The sequence below is a fragment of the Ambystoma mexicanum genome, chromosome 14 (genome assembly GCF_040938575.1).
Source record: "Ambystoma mexicanum isolate Mex_15411 chromosome 14, UKY_AmexF1_1, whole genome shotgun sequence".
Lineage (NCBI taxonomy): Eukaryota > Metazoa > Chordata > Amphibia > Caudata > Ambystomatidae > Ambystoma > Ambystoma mexicanum.
Genome location: NC_090940.1, coordinates 396464510 through 396483079, shown reverse-complemented (window position 1 = coordinate 396483079; position 18570 = coordinate 396464510). Strand labels below are relative to the sequence as shown.

The 18570-nt window shown below is 44.9% G+C and overlaps 1 protein-coding gene across 3 annotated transcripts in view; it reads right to left on the bottom strand.

Moving 5' to 3' along the window:
• BUB1B (BUB1 mitotic checkpoint serine/threonine kinase B) overlaps nucleotides 1-18570 on the bottom strand; it is an 815340-nt gene that overhangs the window by 244806 nt on the left and 551964 nt on the right. The window lies entirely within an intron of this gene.

Here is an 18570-nt window from a genome sequence, read left to right as displayed (position 1 = left end):
CGCTCCTTGGGCCGACCAGCCTTGGGTGAGTCATGCCCCTGCTCTGGGCAGAGGCCTTGGCATTCAGCCACGCCACCAGTCTACTGTGGCTGTCCTTTGTAGTCTTCTTGGCGAATCTGCGGCATATCTCGCAATCTCCTTCCTTGTGGTCCGGATGCAGGCAGAGGCATTGTAGGTGCTTGTCCTCCACAAACACATTCATTTACAGTTTTGTAAATGAAAGTGAAACAGTTTTTCTTTTACAGAGGATTCACAGCCTGATAACTGGGAATATTCATGAGCATGTGAATCCATGCCAGACCCATGCAGGAGAATGTATGCCTTCTGAGGCTTGTGGATCTGCTTAGATCGCATGCTTTGCATAGATTAGCGAACAATATCTGGAGAATGAGGGAGGTTGTCAGAAGTTACAGCAGCAAATAGATGTTTCAGCACCACTTGTCCCACCCGTGAGTCTGCTTTAGAGTATTGATGCAGTAATGCTGTGTAACTGTATTAACTGAGCTCCAAGTAGCTGCTTTGCAAATTGTGTCTAGGGCTACATTTGCAATAAATGCTAGAGGGGCTCCTGTACTTCTTGTAGATTGAGCTCAAGGTGCAAAAGGTATTTTCTTTGCCAGTGAATAGCAGAGCTGTATGCATTGGACTATCCATCTGGACATAGCGTTTTTAGAAAAGTGGTCTCCTTCCCTACCTGGTGCTATGGAAACCAAGATATGGAGGCTTTTTTTAACCGAGTTAGATGAAGATTGGAAAAAAGTAGGAAGTTCAATGGACTGGTTGACATTGAACTTGGATATGAATGTTGGTGCGAACCTAGGATGTGCGCAGAGCACCACCTTGTCTTTGTGAATTACAATGAACGGGTCTTGTACAGACAAGGCTAGCTCACTTTCACGTCTTATAGAGGTTATAGCTACTAGAAAAGCAGTCTTGTAGGTTAAGTGTTTTAGGCTGGCCTTGTGCATGAGTTCAAAGAGAGGACCCATGAGCTTTAAAAGTACAACATTAAGGTCCCATCCTGGTGGAGGGTTGGAGATGGGAGGGTATAGTCTCTTTACTCCCTCTATGAAAGCCTTGATAACCAGGACTTTCCACCAAGATATCTTGTTTTGGGAGGTGGGGTACACATAACAGGTGTACTTTAACAGAGTTAAATACTAGGACAGAGTATGTGGATGGAATGTTGTCCACTGGTGCTGGGACAGCATGATGAATGGCCACAGAAGTTTGATTGGTTTGCACGTCGCTAGTTAGAATAGGTGTGGAAACCATGGCTGTCTTGCCCACATTGGAGCGATCAGGATTAGCGTGACTTGTTCCTGGTGTATCTTGTGCACTATCCTGCTGAGGAGAGTTGTCGGTGGAAAAGCCTAAGCAAATTTCCCTGACCAACTCATCCACAGGGTGTTCCCCTTGGATCCTGGTTGGGGAAACCTGGATCCGAAATCTGGGCATTGTGCGTTTAGGATTGTGGCGAATAAGTCTATATGAGGATGAAACCACAGGGAGAAGATTTAGTGTTAAATATCTTCATTGATTTGCCACTCTTGTTCATTGGGTACAGGATTTCGGCTCAGAGAGTCTGCTAAAGAATGGAGTTTCCCTGTAACATGTTGGGAGATTAGGAACATGTTCTGTTTGAGTACCCACTTCCAAATGCTCTGGGATAGCTTGGACAGATTTGGAGAGTGTGTGCCTCCCTGCTTGTTTATGTCACACGCAGCAGTGGTGCGGCCTGTGAGGACTTGCACTGTTTGACCTGCTAGATGCTGCTGAAAGGCTTGCAGAGCTTTGAGAACTGCTAGAAGTACTAGGAGGTTGATGTGGTTTTGGGCTGTGGTGTGTGACCACTGGCCGTGAACTGTGTGGTGAAGGTAGTAGGCTACCCAACCAGAGGTTGAGGCGTGTCTAGCTCGTATTGCAAAAGGGTTTTCGTTTTCATAGATTGTCCTTTGACCACCAGCAAAGAGCCTGTACCAGGGTTAGCAAAAACACTAGATCCTCCCACTGACCGCTTGCCTGAGACTAATGTTTGTTTTAGCAAACATACTTGCATTGGGCGCATGCGCATTGCCTTGTGTACTGTTATTTGGCAACCGGCTAGATATTGAGGTACTTAAAACAACATGTTTTGTACCCAGTCAGTTGAGGGGAAGACTAGCTCCGGTCCTGTTTTCATGATCTCCCTGAGGAATTGTTTTGTTTGACTGTGTATGAGACTTAATTTGTTCTCGTTGATCGAAAATCCCAATCGGAACAGAAGGTTCATTGTTCTTTGGGTGTTGTGTCTACAAATTTGAGGAGACTCCCCTGTTATCAGCATGTTGTCTATACAGGGGTACACAGGGATCGACACTCTGCGTATATGCGCCGCTATCACTGCTAGTACCTTGGTGAATACCCTTTGAGCTGAGGCTTTGCCGAAGGGGAAAGACTTGTACTGGTGATGTGCTCATATTATTTTAAAGCACGGATATTTTCTGTGTGCAGAAAATATTGACATTTGAAAGTATGCATCTTTCATATCCAATGCTGCCATGTAATCCCCCTATTTTAAAGAGGTGAATTACTTCCTGAAGCATAGTCATGCAAAGTCCTTTGTGGCTTGACATGTGTTCGCAGGGCATAGGTCTAGTACTGGGCGCATTGTTAAGTCTTTCTTTAGCACAAGGTAGTGCGCTGAATAGATACCCTTGTTAACCTGATTTGCCGGGAAGATTTCTATGGCGTCCTTTTCCAGCAGTGTTTTGACTTCCTCTAGCAGAATGCGCTTGTCCTCAGCAGTCATCTTTCTGTGTTTTGGCGGGTGGTTGGATGGTCTCTGTAGAAGTTCTATACAATAACAGGCCGCGATGGCGGATAACTCCCACCTGCCTGATGTGATCCCCTCCCATACGTGGTTAAATTGTGCAGTACAACCTCCTACTGGAGTAGCATGGGAGGGGACTTGGTGCAGGGAGTTATTTTTTGGGTGGGGTGCTACTCCTGGACCGTTGTAGCCTCTTAGAAAGCTGGAGGACTGTCCCTAAGAGGTGCCTCATGAATGGGACTGACTGGAGGATCGCAGTGGGATTCTGGTATTAAAATGTCCCTCTTTGGACAAAGGGCTTGTTGGAAAGCTGCCTGAGAGACTTAAGGGTATCATATTTTTCTTTGGCACTTTTAAGAGCATCCTCAACTGCCTTACTGACAAGGGCATTGGGCTCAAAGGACATATTTAATAGCGTAGCCTGCATTTCCAACTTAAATCCAGACTGCCTTAGGCAGGCATGACATTTTATCAACATGCACTCTGCTATGATGCGGCCTGGATTGTATGCGGCGTCCAAGTTATTCTTCTAATGTCTTCAGAAGCTGTGATTTTAAAGGCTCTGGAACAGCTTCAATTTGTTTTTCAAGCTATTCCCATTTGTGGCACTTTTAACTAGCCAAAAGGGTGGTATTGTTGGCTATTCTAGTTTTGTAGGCAGCTGAGGATGTCAACTTTCTGCCAAAGGGGTAGATTTTCTTGCTTTTTTTCTCTTTTAAAAATAAATAAAAATCACGCGGGACCTCCAAGCAGGCCAGAGGTGTGCCTGCTCACTTTCATGTTGTGATGACAACTAAGGAATCTGGTTTGAGCTGACCCCTGATGCACAGAGGGTCGGTGGGGGCCGGCCTAAAAATGTTTTTAAATCGGGGTGGACGGCCATCGTAAGGTTGGTTGCAAGGAGGGAGGGCTGTATACGCCTTTGGACGGACTGCAAGAGGGGGATAAACTGTGTGGGAGATTTCTTGTCGCCAAGGATATCATCCACGCAATCCTTGTCGATCTGTGCCCCCTGGGTGTCAATTTTCAAATGCTAGGCGGCCCTGGGAAAAAGCTCATTATATTGGAATTGGTTATCAATTGGTGAATCAGCTACTGGCTAATCCTGGTTATCTGGGGATTGGATGATGTAGATATCATCGTTGTCATAATATTGATCCTGGTCATACTGTTCTCCTTAATCACACTGGGAACTAGGGTCCTGACCACCTGAGGGGTCCACAATATAGATGTCTTGAGAGGGGTCAAGAGCCAATGGAGTGGGGCTGGCCTGGCTGGCGGTACTAGGCTGAGGCACCTTGGCAGGTGGTTCGTCCCTGGTTGCCCCACTCCCCGTGTTAAGGCATAGGGATTTCTAAATTCATTAGGGTGTCTATCCATAACATCTACCAAACAGAACATCCTCCTCATGATCCCATCAAAGCTTTCTGGGGTCCACTCAGTTAATTTTGGGAAGACTGAGGGGGTAGGAATGTCCTGCAATGTTGTGGGCCCCTTGTGACCTAGGGTAAGAGAGGGGGTCCTTCGAAGTAGCATAGCCACTGTCAATAAATGCGTGAAGGACCATGGATAAAGTGGACCTCACACTAGGGATAGTATTACTGACACGCCCAGTCAACGTACCTTTTCAAGTTTTGAAAACCAATCATGTTATACTACGCGACTACCACTAGATATCGGCCTATGCAAAGCATGTGATCTAAGCAGATCCAAAAGCCTCCAAAATGTTATTTCACTGTTCTATTCTGTTTTACAGTCCCGGGCTTCCCAGGACGCGGCAGTGACTGGACGCCACTTTTTCATGTTTTATGCTCATACCACTTCCACTTGCTTTTATTTCCATTTACTTTAGTTTCACATCCATTCCTTGTAGCCCTTGATAGGCAGCAGGAGGGTTCCTGGCATCAAGTCCGCTCTGGGGTCTCGCTCCCGGACAGCTCGTCTTTTTATCATTTATTTCCCACACTCACTGTGCGGCAGTCTCGCTTCCCTGTCAGTTCGGCAGGGCCACAGGGATTGGCCTCTGCAATACCATGAGCCTATTTAGGCCCTCTATCTTCCAGAAGCGCAGTGGCTGGGTGCGCCGTACATGACGAAGTGACACCTAAGTCCAGCCTTTCTGTGCCCGTCCGTGTGACTGCCGGCATGGTTGACACATTTCCCTGGGCTAAATCTGCAAGTGGGGGACTGGTAACACTTTCACGCAGTGGGTTACTTCAACTTGCTCCAGATTCTATGGTACTGCCCAAGGGCTTTATTTATCAGACACCGTTGGTACTACTTCTTCCTCGGCTTAGTCTTTTTTATTTTAAATATCTGCCTTTTAATGCTTTTAGATTGGTTGCACACACGGCAGAGTGTCATGATGTATTGTCCGACTACTGCCCTGATTTAGCATGTGTTACAGAAACATGGCTCTGCAAGACTTCTAGTTCCGCATTAGTGTAGTTGTTGCCTACCAATTTTAAAATTGTACGCTCTGACCGCCACTCACCCCAGCTAGGGGGGCAGTGGCGTTGCTATCATTTTTATTTCCCGCTTCTCGGGAACCCTTTAAATTAAATCAGGTTCAGACGGAGGCATTGCTTGCTCGTTTTGTGGTTTCTCCCACACTTTGTGGCCAATTTTGGGTGGTATACCGCCCACCTGGCTCTGAGCCAGCATTTTGCAATGCCTTTCTTGATTTAGCAGTTGATCTCCAGCTTCGGCATGCACACCTTTTGATTATTGGTGACTTTAATTTGAGAGTGAATGATCGTGCAGATAATAAAATCATAATTTCATTTCTACGATAAACGAATTGGCGTTTGCTCAACAAGTGAGCTGCCCCACTCATGGGCTAGGAAATGCATTGGATCTTATATTCGCCCCTCTGTCTGAGGTTTCTGTTTTTCCTGCTGGTCCGGTCACTTTGTCTGAACATTTTATTGTCCCATTTTCATGGCACTTTAGTTTCATTAATTCGCCATCGCATTTCGAAACTACCCCGAGTCGGGCTGGCGTACAGTATCCAAGGACATTGTGGCACACATTAAAGCTCAGCATTTAAATTCAAGCTTTTTGAATTTAGACGCCTTAACCACCACTTTGAAGACAGTGGCTGACTAACTGGCACCTCTTAAAAATTCTAGGCCTAAAGCTCACCCTTCCCAGCCCTGGTTCTTTGATCTGCGTGCACTTCGCTTAAAACGTAGGTAACCCAAGCGCAAATGGCACCCCGGTTATGATATACTGCTAAACTGGACTTTGTGCTTGCCTCTTCTGTCTATCACCATGCCACCAATACTACCAAACGGACCAATTTTTAATCACAGATAGCATCGATTAACCATTCGAAAGAATTGTTTAAGGTCGTGAGTGGGTTATCCTCTATTACATCTGATCCTATTCCACCCCGTCCCAGGGCCTGTGCGATTCTTTCCCTCTACTTTTTAGAGAAAATGAACAAAATCCGAATCAGTATTTGCTCTTCAGAACTCGGGTCATTAGTGCCATCTACTATAGCTACAGTTCCATTGCCTACTAGTTTGTGGTCAGTGTTCCTTGTTTTCTCAGCAGAGGATATTACAGCTGTCCTTATTAAACTGGAGTTAGCATTGCCCAGGGATCCTATTCCTCTTTGTATTTTTAAGGATACACAGCCACATATTGTTAACTTGCTGACTGCAGCAGTGAACTATTCTTTTCAAACAGGACAGATTGCTGTGTCCCTCAAACATGCCACAGTGATTCCCCTATTGCCCTTCTTAATGAAGCTTTTGGAATCTTTGGCCTGTCCGTTACTTCATTCGTTTTTTGAGGAATCATTGTTTTTTCACTCTTCATAGTCTGGCTTTCGCTAAGGTCGTGGGCCAGAGAGTGTACTGGTCTCTGTCGTGGATTATCTGGCTCACATACATGACAAAGGTGGCTGAGGCGCTCTCCTGTTGCTCGACCTTTCTGCTGCCTTTGATACCACCGACCATGCTATCCTGCTGATCATCTGATGAGGGCTGGCCTGGGCTCTCTGGTACCGATTTAGACTGGGTCTCTTCCTTTCTCTCGGACCATTGCCCATCTCTCTTCCACCGTTTCGTTCCCAGATAGTGGCCCTCACTTGTGGTGTTCACCAATGGTCTGCCATCTCACCTGTGCTGTTCAACATGTACATTCAACATCTGAACAAATGTATCTTCTTCCACGGCTTCCTTTGCTATTCCTATGCGGACACTCAGTATGCCTTGACCTTTCCCATTCTGAGTCGGCAGCCAGGTTACGGATCTGTCTGGAGGCTGTGTAGGAACAGCGATAAAACAGAGGTATTGGTGGTGGGCCCTCCCTCTGCTTCTTCTTTATGTCCTTCTCTGTGCCCTGTCCCCTTCTGGTTCGTAGTTAGTAGTTTGTCAGCTGGGCTAATTCCAGCTTAAACTGACCCGTAGGGTCCTTCGATTCATTCCGGTGCAGGATTGTGCTCCTGTGGTTTCTGCCCTTGTTATGTCCTCTAGACTATTCTTGGCCCAACCTGGATATTTACTGCAACGTCTATATGTCCACCAGAATTCAGCAGTGCGCCTGAGCTCCTCTACGCCTTGCTGAGCCCATCTCTCTCCTGTGCTGCAGAAACTACACTGGCCCCCGGTATCCCAGCGTATTCAATTTAAGGCTCTATGCTTCGTACTCCGTGCCTTGTATGGTCAAGGCTGAGTACCTTCAGCCAAAAGGTTTCCCTTATAGCCCTGGTCATGCACGGCGCTCCGTGGATGCCTGCCTTATCCCCTTCCCCAGCTTCAAGTTCAGTAAGTCAGATTGGGGGTTGTTCTTTTTCTGTTGTAGCTGCTTCTCTATGAACTCCCTGCCACCTCATCTTCGGCCACAGCTAATCATCTTTCTTTTTGTCATGCGTTGAAAACTTTCCTGTTCTAACCTGCTCCCTCCCACCTTCCTGTTAAATAGTGCCCAGATGCCTATTCTGGTGAATGCTGCACTAAATAAATAATTTTAACATAACATGATGTCTTGAGCCTGCTTGCTCAAACAGGGAATTGCAGGATACAACACATTTCCGATAGGGAAAAAAGCATTGGCCAAATATCTTAAAATTGGCTCATTCGATTGTCCCTTTTTTGGCATGCATCTAGATTTCCCCAAGAATTGTGGCACTGAAAAAAGACATCAACATGGCCAATTTTGAGACATGAACGATTTGAGATTAATCCATATTTGACAAAAGTGTAGAATGAATGTGCATCTTTAGTAGGAAGTGTGAGTTTCAGATTTCGCACATCAGGCAGTTTACATTTCCTGAAATCTCACATCGAAATTAGGGCGGACATTTCAGGATATGTAAATTGCATATGTCATACTGACATGTAAGAACTGTAAAACATTTCCTCTTGAACTCATTGAAAACTCAAAGTTAGAGTTCACTTTAGTGTGAGCTTTCATACATATAGGAGGCACACAATGCATGAGCAGAATGAATGTACATTTTATACACAAACTCTACACATACGTGTGGGAGATTAACATTTTGGATATGTACAATATAGACCTGAAAGCTCAGATAAAAGTCAGGAAAGACTGATGCCAGTTTTCAGGAGACGTAAATTGCATACATGAATTAACTGTAAAACTAATACAGCACTTGTACATATTGTAACCTCACATCAAAGTCAAACCATCAATTTGAATGTTCATATGTATAGGAGGAGTATAAAACATGTATATTTTAGGACGTTAAAACAAACACTCCATATGCCATAAACTCACGTGCCAGACATTTACACACCATGCGCTCCTACGACACAACTTATAAGGCATTTTACATCAATAGCAGAGTTGAAATGAGTGTTAAGGTATGGTTTGATTTGTATTGCTATGGAGTGAGTATTTATAATTTGAGTGGTATGCAGTTAGTGTTTGCAACTAACCGGCATTATTTCCACTCTATATAACTGTACTTTGTTAGATTAACCTTAACCTTTGATTAAAAATGTTAATCTATAATTTATATACTAAGTTCAGTTCGCTTGTACCATATTAGCCAAGGGTTGACTAGAACGTTACCCAGTAGAAAACGAGTCAATACATTAATTAGGCTAACAAAGTCATTTATTTAGCATATTTGCAAGTTTTTGTGAAATTTACACAAGCAGAGATTAAATGAAGCATTTGAAAACCATTGCAGTTTACAAACCCCCTCATGCAGATCCCCTGTTATTTGTGATTGTCTGTACTTGATGTCTAGTTTTTCTCAGAGAGGCATGTATTGGTTGTTCAACTCCCCCACACATTCGATCTTCAAGGACTAAATGGTACACTGTGTTAAGTGGGGCAGTGGTCAGGGAAACTTGAGAGCAGGGAAAAGAAACACACAAAAACAGCCCATCCTGCTAGTGTGCTCCCAGGGAGCCAGGAGGGGTTTATTGGGCGTCAGCCATTGTATGTGCCGTCCAGTTGAAGCTTGGTATGTCATGACAGTCCCTTTACAAGAGCAGTGGTAGCACAATCATCAACATATCTGGCATGTGCCGATAAAAGTATTAACGAGGGGATATGCAGCCAGTTTATGTGTTAGGTCTGAGACCCAGGGAGTCCAGTGTGGTAACTGTGTCAAATACCATATTGGGATTGTGTTACAGCACAAGAGGAAAGAGAGGGTTTGGACTATGGACAGGGGCCCTGACAAGTCTATGGGAAGCTTTTCAGCTGGGGCATTTTTTTAGGGCAGATTGGGCTGGGTTGGAGGGAGACCAGCAACATTTAATTGCCTTGGAGAGGCTGGTAGGACTGGTGCAGTGCCAGTAGAATGTCTGAACTGCATTGGAAATAATGATGGAAAGTGTCATATCTGGATTTTGTGATCCCTGTATTTCTATGAGCGGGAAAAGTTTGTTAGTTGGAATAGTAACTCATGAAACTGAGGTCTGTTCAAGCCCCCTACCAGTGTATTGAAAATGTGCAGGCATTTGAATTCATTTTTCTTTCTACCTTCGTCAGTCCTGAAATTGCCCTGGAATACAGCAATCTTGAGATCAAGGGTATGAATAGCTTCTGAAAAATGCTCACCCACTGGACCCTCGTTTGTACATCGCTCAACACCGACAATGGAGGTTCATGCGTTTGAGGTTGACTAATTGCCCCAACATATTAGCCATGTCTGGGACATTTTGTGCATATAATCAAGTAAACAATATTGCTGGATGCACATGTAAACAGTCCCATAATTTTGTAGTACTGCCCTGTGTGGGGTATCTTGATTGTGTCTGAAATGTTGATATGCGGTCAGGATAGGCATCTATTGCTTTTGCAAGGTACAGTTGCATTATCTGTGCTATTTGTGTGTAGTTTGCTTCCGACCATCATTCCCTTCAGATTGGCTGGTTGTCTGAAAGAGAAGAGTGGCATCTCCTTAAAAACTTCTCTCAGACGCTCATCTTGTTGCATGATGGGCTGATTTCCTTAGCAATCTTGCGGATGGATTCCGGCTCTGGATTGTATGTATAATTTATATACATACACACATTTTGATACAAATTATTTTGAGAATTGTGAGTTATAGGGAATAATGGATATGTTTGCATATATTGTTGAAAAATGCTATTTTCTATGTTTCTACAGATCAAACCCCCTTTCCTTGTTTACTCTCTTTCTACTCCCAATGACAAAATACTGGAAACTGCATACAACAGGGTACATGGGTGAGGATTGGATTCTGGATCACCACATTTGATTACGATATATTTGTTAGCAGTTTAGGGGGGGGGGAGAGAAGGGAAAAAGGAGGCACAGGAATACATTACTACACAGAACCACCCCAGGGCAAGAGGTGGGAACCTGCTCTAGGATACAGCATTGCCTGCATTTATTGCAGCCACATTTATGAAACACTGGTGGTTTATGTTCCTTCCCCCTCTTTGACCCTTAAGGGGGAAGCTCCCCTAAATGCCATTTGCCCTTAATGGGACGTTTCTCCCTAAACACTCCTTTAGACCCTAGACAATTTAAGCTCCAACTTCCCGACACCCCTGTATAGTTGAGGGGGCGGGGAAATGTATTAATGAATTCTGAGCTCAGTTCACAATTTTCTGTTTTTCCTCCCGTTTGGATAAATCTTTTGGAAAAACATGACTATTCAGAGAAAACTACAGGGCTTGCCTCAGTAAAGAATCTACAGCGATCACTGGCAAGAAAGGGGAGAATGCTACATGGTCTTGCCCCAGTAGGTGCGCATCACAAGACTTGTGCATCATAGGGATTAACTGCAGAAGAACAAGTGAAAGAAATGAGCCTGTGCACTTAAAACCTCCTGGAGACTCAGTGAATTGAAGGATCGCTTCCTGGCTGCAGTGTTATGTAGAATAGGGATAGAACTAAGGGCACTTTCCTTTTAGCTTAGGAAACCCATTTCACTATGAGTTACTCCTCCATTCGGATTTGTTTTTCTAAAATGTTCCTCGTTTGGTGTTTTAAATAGCATTCTGTAATCCTAAACACTCCTTTAGACAATTTAAGCTCCGACTTGTGCCCCCACTCCCCCTCGGCCTGTGAGTGCTTTGAAACAGTATTTTACTTGCTGTATAAGCACCTAACAAGCAAACAATAATTATCTCCAGGAGGCAATGAGAAAGAAGGTTGGAAAAGTCTGCTTTGACATCTTCTGCCACCTTGAGTCCCCATCACGCCCTTACCGTTATTAGCTGTTCTTCCCCCTAGCCTTAGGGATGTGTTTTTAAAAAAATGTATTTCCACACAAAGAACTATAGTTTATATGAGAACAACAGTTATGTTTTTTCTGCATTTTTTGTCTCTGGGTGTCGGTTCCTTCTTCCGAGCCATTTTACTCTGTGTTTCATGATTGGAGTAGTCGCCTCGATATTTCTACTGGTTTGTGCTTTTGCTCCGGGTACAGGAGTGACCCACTTTTTCCAAGATTTAAGCCATTTAACTTTATGACACACAGACATGGCCATGGTTTGTGCATATCAAGCTATACATGCTAACTGAGATTTAGGAGATGGATGCAAACCATCATTGTGGCATCTAAGGATGAGAAACCCCGCCACCAGACAGATTGTAGATTTGCAAGCCAGAAACTCTGCCTAAGCTAAGCAGGAGCAATGTATGATGCTTCCTTGGAGTTTCTTTGAGTCCAAAACAATGAGCCGTTTCAGGGGTTTGGCAACACTGAAAAGAGAATTTGCAAATCTGACCACAAGAACGATTGATGCAGAGATCAAGGTTGTAAGATGCTTGAAAGAGTGCAATAAAGCTCACTGACGCTAGAGTTTATCTCCAAGATAGAGGGTAGGTGTCACCAATACAACTGGAGCATTTTACCTGCATGGCGGGCTATTGTAACTCCTGGTTCAGTTATGCTCAGATGTTGCTAGGGATTCTAAGCACCACACAAACTGAACAACCATTTGCTATAGCATAGTATAAACACATGTATCCTCAATTACTGTTGCTTTGGGATATTTGAATTTTAAAAAGTGCCATTAATAAGTCTTCCACTTCATTTGGTGGGTCACTGGTAGCGGCCTACAGGTAGCTAGCCATGGTTGGACCCAGTGGGGTGTGAGGGCTGAGGGCAGGGATGCGCTTAAAATGTTTAGAAATGCGGATTAGAATGGGCTCATGACCCCTGTGGTAAGGATACATGGTCTCTGAAAAGGGTGACGGTTGAGAGAACTGTTGAAAGAGGTCAAGAAGAGGGGCTGAGGTGGTCTGAGCCCTACCAGCATCTTCCGCCCTTGGCAGCCCTCTCAGGGGCCTAAAGTTCTTCCTGAGCACAGACTTATCAGGGCAAAGCTTCCTCTCCCCCTTGCGGAGAGAAGAGGTCTTGGAGCCATGGACCCCCCCGCCTCCTCCCCAGAGGCACCCCCTTTGCTGCATCGTGATAAGGGGAACAGCAAAGGGAGCAGGACAATGGTGCACCCCCTCCGAAGGCTGCACAAGAATAAGGAGGTCGTGGAGGCACATGAAACCCCCTGGGCTAGTCCTAGAGGCTCCAGCATTCTATGTGCCGGAGAGCTACAGCACCCAGCAGACACCTTAGGAGCAGTGCCTGTGGTTTGCAACACCAAATCAGGTCCACTGCTCCCCTCGTCCCACATAGAAAGATAGGGCGCTGTCCCTGCTTCTGCAACTGCGGGGTTTGCAAGGTGCACCGCTGGCGCATTCCAAAGAGGTGGTGCCAGAGTGGCACACCACGCCAGGCGTGCCACAAAGAGCCAACCGGGGCAGTGATGGAGATTGCGAACCCGGCTGGGCTTGACATGAGCCCTGTGTCAAGCCAAAGACAGTGAGTGCTGGAGCAGAGGTACCCCAAAGCCAAGTTGCCGACCCCTTGGAGGGAGGACCCTTTGAGAAGTATGTGGAGTGAAGGGCGCACACATCAGAGCATCATCGTGGCGCAGTACATAAATTAGGGAGGACGAACGCCCTGCAGAGACACGGTGGTTATAAGTGCTCGGTCCAGTGTGCCCCTCGCTGATGACCAGATCTCATTGCTTATTCGTCACAAAAGAAAGGACAACCAAGGTGCACCACCAGAAGTTGTAGTGCAACCAGCAGACAGTTACTTAGGACTTTGAGTCCCAATGAGTGACATTGTGATAGGATAGTCTATTTATATAGCGTATATACACAATGTGTTTCAAAGCGCTTCAAGGCAAGGGAAGGAACAAGGCAAAATACAAGGAGATTCTTACAGGCCATGAACAGTAAGGATGTGAAATTATCTATTGAACTCGGCCTGACAACATTTCAGATAGTGCAAGAGCTACGACAGATAAGGAAGGGAGGGGAAGAGAGGGAAGGAAATGGAAGCCGACAGGTGACTACCGTACTAGGCCTGACAACATTTCTCGAAGAGCCGGAGAAAAACAAAAGGTGAGGCAGAGGGGTGCAGAAAGGGAGGAACAAAACAAGCAACTATCGTACTAGGCACGACGACATTTCAGATAGTGCTGGAGCTAGGAGGGGGGCAGGTGGTCGACAAGTTCTAGTATAGTACTAGTGCTTCCATACTAGATAGAGTAAGTGCATAGAAGAAAGTAAGGGGAGGAGATAGGAAAAGGGAGAAAGGGAGAAGCAGTCAAAAAGAGTGGAGAAGCACGATGGGAGAGCGAATACAATTGCAGAATTCAATAGTAACACATAATGTTGCAAGCCAGGATACAAGATGAAGATGTGAAAAGAATGATTCAGGGCCTTCAAAGGAAGTCCAGCATGAGAGTTGAGAAAGGGTGACACACCGTGAATCAATGAAGTCCATAAAAGTCAAATCCAGCATTGGCCACAAGACGGTGATGGTGAAACCAGAATTTATCAGGACAGACTCCTGCAGAAGTAGGCTGGAGGGGGAGAAGGAGGGGGGAGGGGGGGAGAGAGCAGGGTAGAAGAAGCAAGCCAACAGGCAACACCTGTGTGCGACAAGGGAGGGGCACAAGGGAACATCACAGGGGGACCAGAGGGGGTGGGGACGGCCTGTGGGAACAGAGGGAGTAAACACATGTTGGTGTATGCATACCTGCTGTCTGACTGTTGACTTGGGTAGCGGTTATGGAGCTACTTTGGATCTGAGCTACTGGTTGCAGATTGCATCAGGTTTGCATCCTTTTTGAGGGGCGCCGATGTGGAGTGGGAGGTAGATGGGATAGAGGAGTCAATTAAGTAGCTCAGGGAAGTGTGTAAAGATTGCAAACCACATGAAAGCAAATGTAGTCACTATTGACTCTGTTGTGCTAAATAAAAGTTCCCCGCTGGTGGTGAAATCACACTTTGGGGCTCTGATTATTACATCTGCCATAGCATTATGTGTACTAGAGAAGTGTTGGAATGTGGTACATTTCTGAAGACTCTCCAGTGTGTTTTCAGGTACAGGTTGACGGAGCCCAGGATCACAATGTGTTTTCCCTCTCTGAATTTAGGAACCCCCAATTTCCAAAAGGGATTATGGGGTTTCTCCATATCCGGGTCTTTTGTAGCAAGTTAACGATTGAAGGATGGGTCTAAATGTGATCACATTTTCCTTCTAGGTTGCCAATACTAAAATGATTACCTTGTTAAAACGCTCTAGCCTATTTCTAGCATAGCTGTAAGGGAGGGCTTACAGGCTAATTAGCACATTTGCCAACACAGTCCCCCCCTTGTGTTTCTACATTGTTTCTCTTGAGGGAAACAAAAAATATACACTACTTTTCTATCATAAAGTGAAGCATTATAGGTGCTTAGGTGGCAGAGCTTACTCTCTTAGTGGTAATCCTGAGATGTGTTACGAATCGCTGGAATTCATCCCTTCTCCTCAATGGGACCTCCCCTCCCCCTCTCCTCGTGAGGCTAGGGACGTGAGCCCGCTTCGCAATACGCTCCCCTGGGATAAAGGCAAGTGGGATCTCACTTGGAGAGATTCCGCCTTTGGAGACAAGTACTCCCGTTCCCAGGAAAACTCCCTAGAGGACCTGCCAAAGTAACATCTTTTAACCTTCCTGATAGAAATATCTGTGAAGAGAAGGCCAATATGTGTTAATATCAACAAGAAGTTGATAAACTTTTAAGCTCCAATTTTACTGCGACGAAGAAGAGGACGTGTGGAGGAGAAGAGAGGTCACAACAGAAAGGGCAAAAGGAACAGCTACTTGCGCAGGTGAAGCCCCACGGCTACATCAACCAAGAAAGGGGGAGGAGCCTGGGAAAATTAACAGAGCCCACAAGTAAAAAAAAAAAAGTCGAACGCGGACTCCAGAGAGCAGCTGAGGAAGCAGCATCCTGCACTCGGAGATCGAGAGGTGATAAGCGTGCTACTGTTTGTAGCAAAAGGGTCAGGCGAGCTGAAGCCAGACGTGTGGTGTACCGAAGCAAAGCAGGACAAAGAAGCAGAGATTGGTGGCACGACCACAGGGAGTTTGTGATGGACCGAAGGTTCTCATGACGATGCCAAAACCATTCGGTCACGGCAGATCCAAGATAAGCCAGTACCCGAGAGACCGGCACAGCATCCACAAAAAACAAAGAGGAGAAATGGGCGTGACAACTCGAGACGCCAGATTCAAAGGAACGGAAGCCTATCCTCAACAAACGAGAACCCAAACAAGAAAAGTAACAGAGATAACAGGAGACCCGGGATACTAGTCGCAGTCAGAGAGAAAATATGAGTATGAGTGAGAATCATTGTTGGAATGCTCCTAACGTCTCAGCCCAGAGAGGAGTGTTGTACAGCTGGTATAAAGAGACACATTTTGAGAGTACCCAATTCAGGATAATTCATACCAAGAAAGAATATGTGAAAGAAAAGAAGAGGCTATAAAAGAGAAACCTGAGAACAAGTGGGACTTTGGGGAAAAAAAACTTGCGACAAAGAGAAGAGGGTAACCAAAGACTACAAACTATTCAAGAAGCTAAGTAATAATATAGAAGGAAAAGATAATTGTTGAGTACATTTACCAGGGGAGAAGAAAAGGATCAATCCTTATAGAAGGATACCAGAAAAGTAACAAAGGTCTACGACCATAATACAGATACTCTATGAACTGATGAAAGTGATCACTATGGACTAAGGTCATATATTGAAAAGTGGTTGAAAGATAAGTTAACCAACTTCAGGTGAGGGGAGACATTCTCCTGACTAAGTTGTTAAGAATAGTGGTAAGGGTGACATTGGGTAGAGGCGGACGGTTTCAGTTATAGACATTCACTGACAATTGATTAGCATCCTAGCTAGCTTCGGTAGATAGGCACACCTTGTAGAATAGGGAACGAAAGGGCTTTATGCATATTCTTTATTAAACATTCCAGTGAAATGTCTAATCAAAGTCTGTCTCCTTCTTTTGACCTACCACAGTTGCCAGCTATGGCTTCAACTGGATATAGAATCCGTATGGTTAGTCTTCAAGTAATTTCATTCGATGTGAAGGTCCTAAGGCATTCAGTTAAAGACAAAAACATGGATCACATTAGGAGACAAACAGCAGAAGCCATGTTAATGATGCATGCACACAATCTGGATTCCAACAAACCAGAGGGCAGACTAGTGTATTCAGTAATTGCCACCCCAGATATGGGCAGTAGGAATAGTATAACTATACTATTGACCAAGTTGGCAAATGTCAATTCACAGCATAGGAAACAAGAAAGATCAGTTTGTTTGAACAAAGGCAGCCAGAACAGGGGTAGGCAACCGCCATCTCTCCAGGCGTTTTGGTGACAACTCCCATTAGCCAGTATAGTCAATGGTGAAGGATTAAGGAAGTCAGTATAAAACATTTGGCGAGCCACAAGTTGCCTACCCAAGCAGCAGGGTTCATTAGAAGGTCACTTAGTGGGTACTGCCCATTTTGGCCACTTTTTGGAGAACACCAGGCAGCTCAGTTTGTGGAAGTTGATCCTGCAATACCTGGCCATGATTGCAATCTAGATAATCCTACTGGACAGATCTACCAGTACCACATAGACCTTAAACTCACAACATTAGCGGACCAACAGCTTTTAACCAATCAAAGAATAGACGTTCATTTGCACCCCCATTCTTCGCACTCACGTATTTAGTTGCTTAAATCTATGACTCACTCCAATGATAAACCTTTACAGAGTTGTTTAAGTATGGACTCTGCAGGGAAATGTAATTAGTAATGGGGAAATATGTAAAGCCTGTGTTAGGAAGACTACTACTTTACTCAATAACCATGAAATAAATGCTAGATTGCAATTCATGACAAGTGTTTTGTAAGGTGAAAAGAAAATGGTCACCAAGGAGAATTGAAAGAGCAATCTGAATTCTAAAATGGGAGCCTTTATTATATGTAACTTCTATCCAGTACCCCAGTGGCATGGCAGAGCAAGTGTGTAAATTGTATAAACCGGAGTAAAAATCTAACCTTATTAAATACTGTAGTCAATGAACAGACGCCAAAAAGGTACAATCTTTCTTCAAAATTCAAAATGTGCTGCTGCCTCAGGATGGTTGGAAAAACGAGGAAGGCAACAGTATATGTGGTTTCGCCTTAACCCAAACGAAATAGCCTTACTAGACTGACTACTGTTAGGCCATGCAAGGTTGTATAGTGCTGCGCACTAAGTGTGTTGAAATGGTTTAACACAGGAGCACTTTGAGCCGCATGGCCATTGAGTCCGTCAGCACACCAACTCTGGAGCGAAGCCTAGGATAGCTCTAGCAAATGCTGCTGGCGGAGGGGATACTACTACTTCAACTGCAAGTTCTATCTGATCCCACCTAGCAGACCTTTGCATCTGCACTTATATTTGCGCTTGCACACTGGCATTCCCACAGTGCCCTCTAGGTTCACAGGGGGCGTATGTCTAAGAGAGTTTCACAGAAAGTACATCAACTCGGTGCATTCAGGAAGTCTGGATGATACTGTGAGACTAAACTCTGCTATTTAGCTACCCCAACAGCTTGCAACAAAACAGACCTTTTTAGAACTACTCTCCACCAGCCATTTCTCACTTTTGAACTCAAGTGCCAATAAGCAACTTCTGGGTGATGTGACAGGTCAAAGGACTTCTGTTCTGCCGTGAAACAGACAGATATTAATTTACAGTCATGATAACTGATTGCCAAGAACATTTCATCCAGTTTGATCTATTTAATATACAAATTAAATGTTATATTGTTTATGCCAATAAACTATTAGTATGGTATATTCTATCGACATTAAGACTGCGACAAGCCGTTGTACCACTAACTTAGGTTTAGCATACACCTGCAGTCTGCACAGTGCGATTGATCCTTTGTGTTCTCCCCTCCCTGCCCCCGC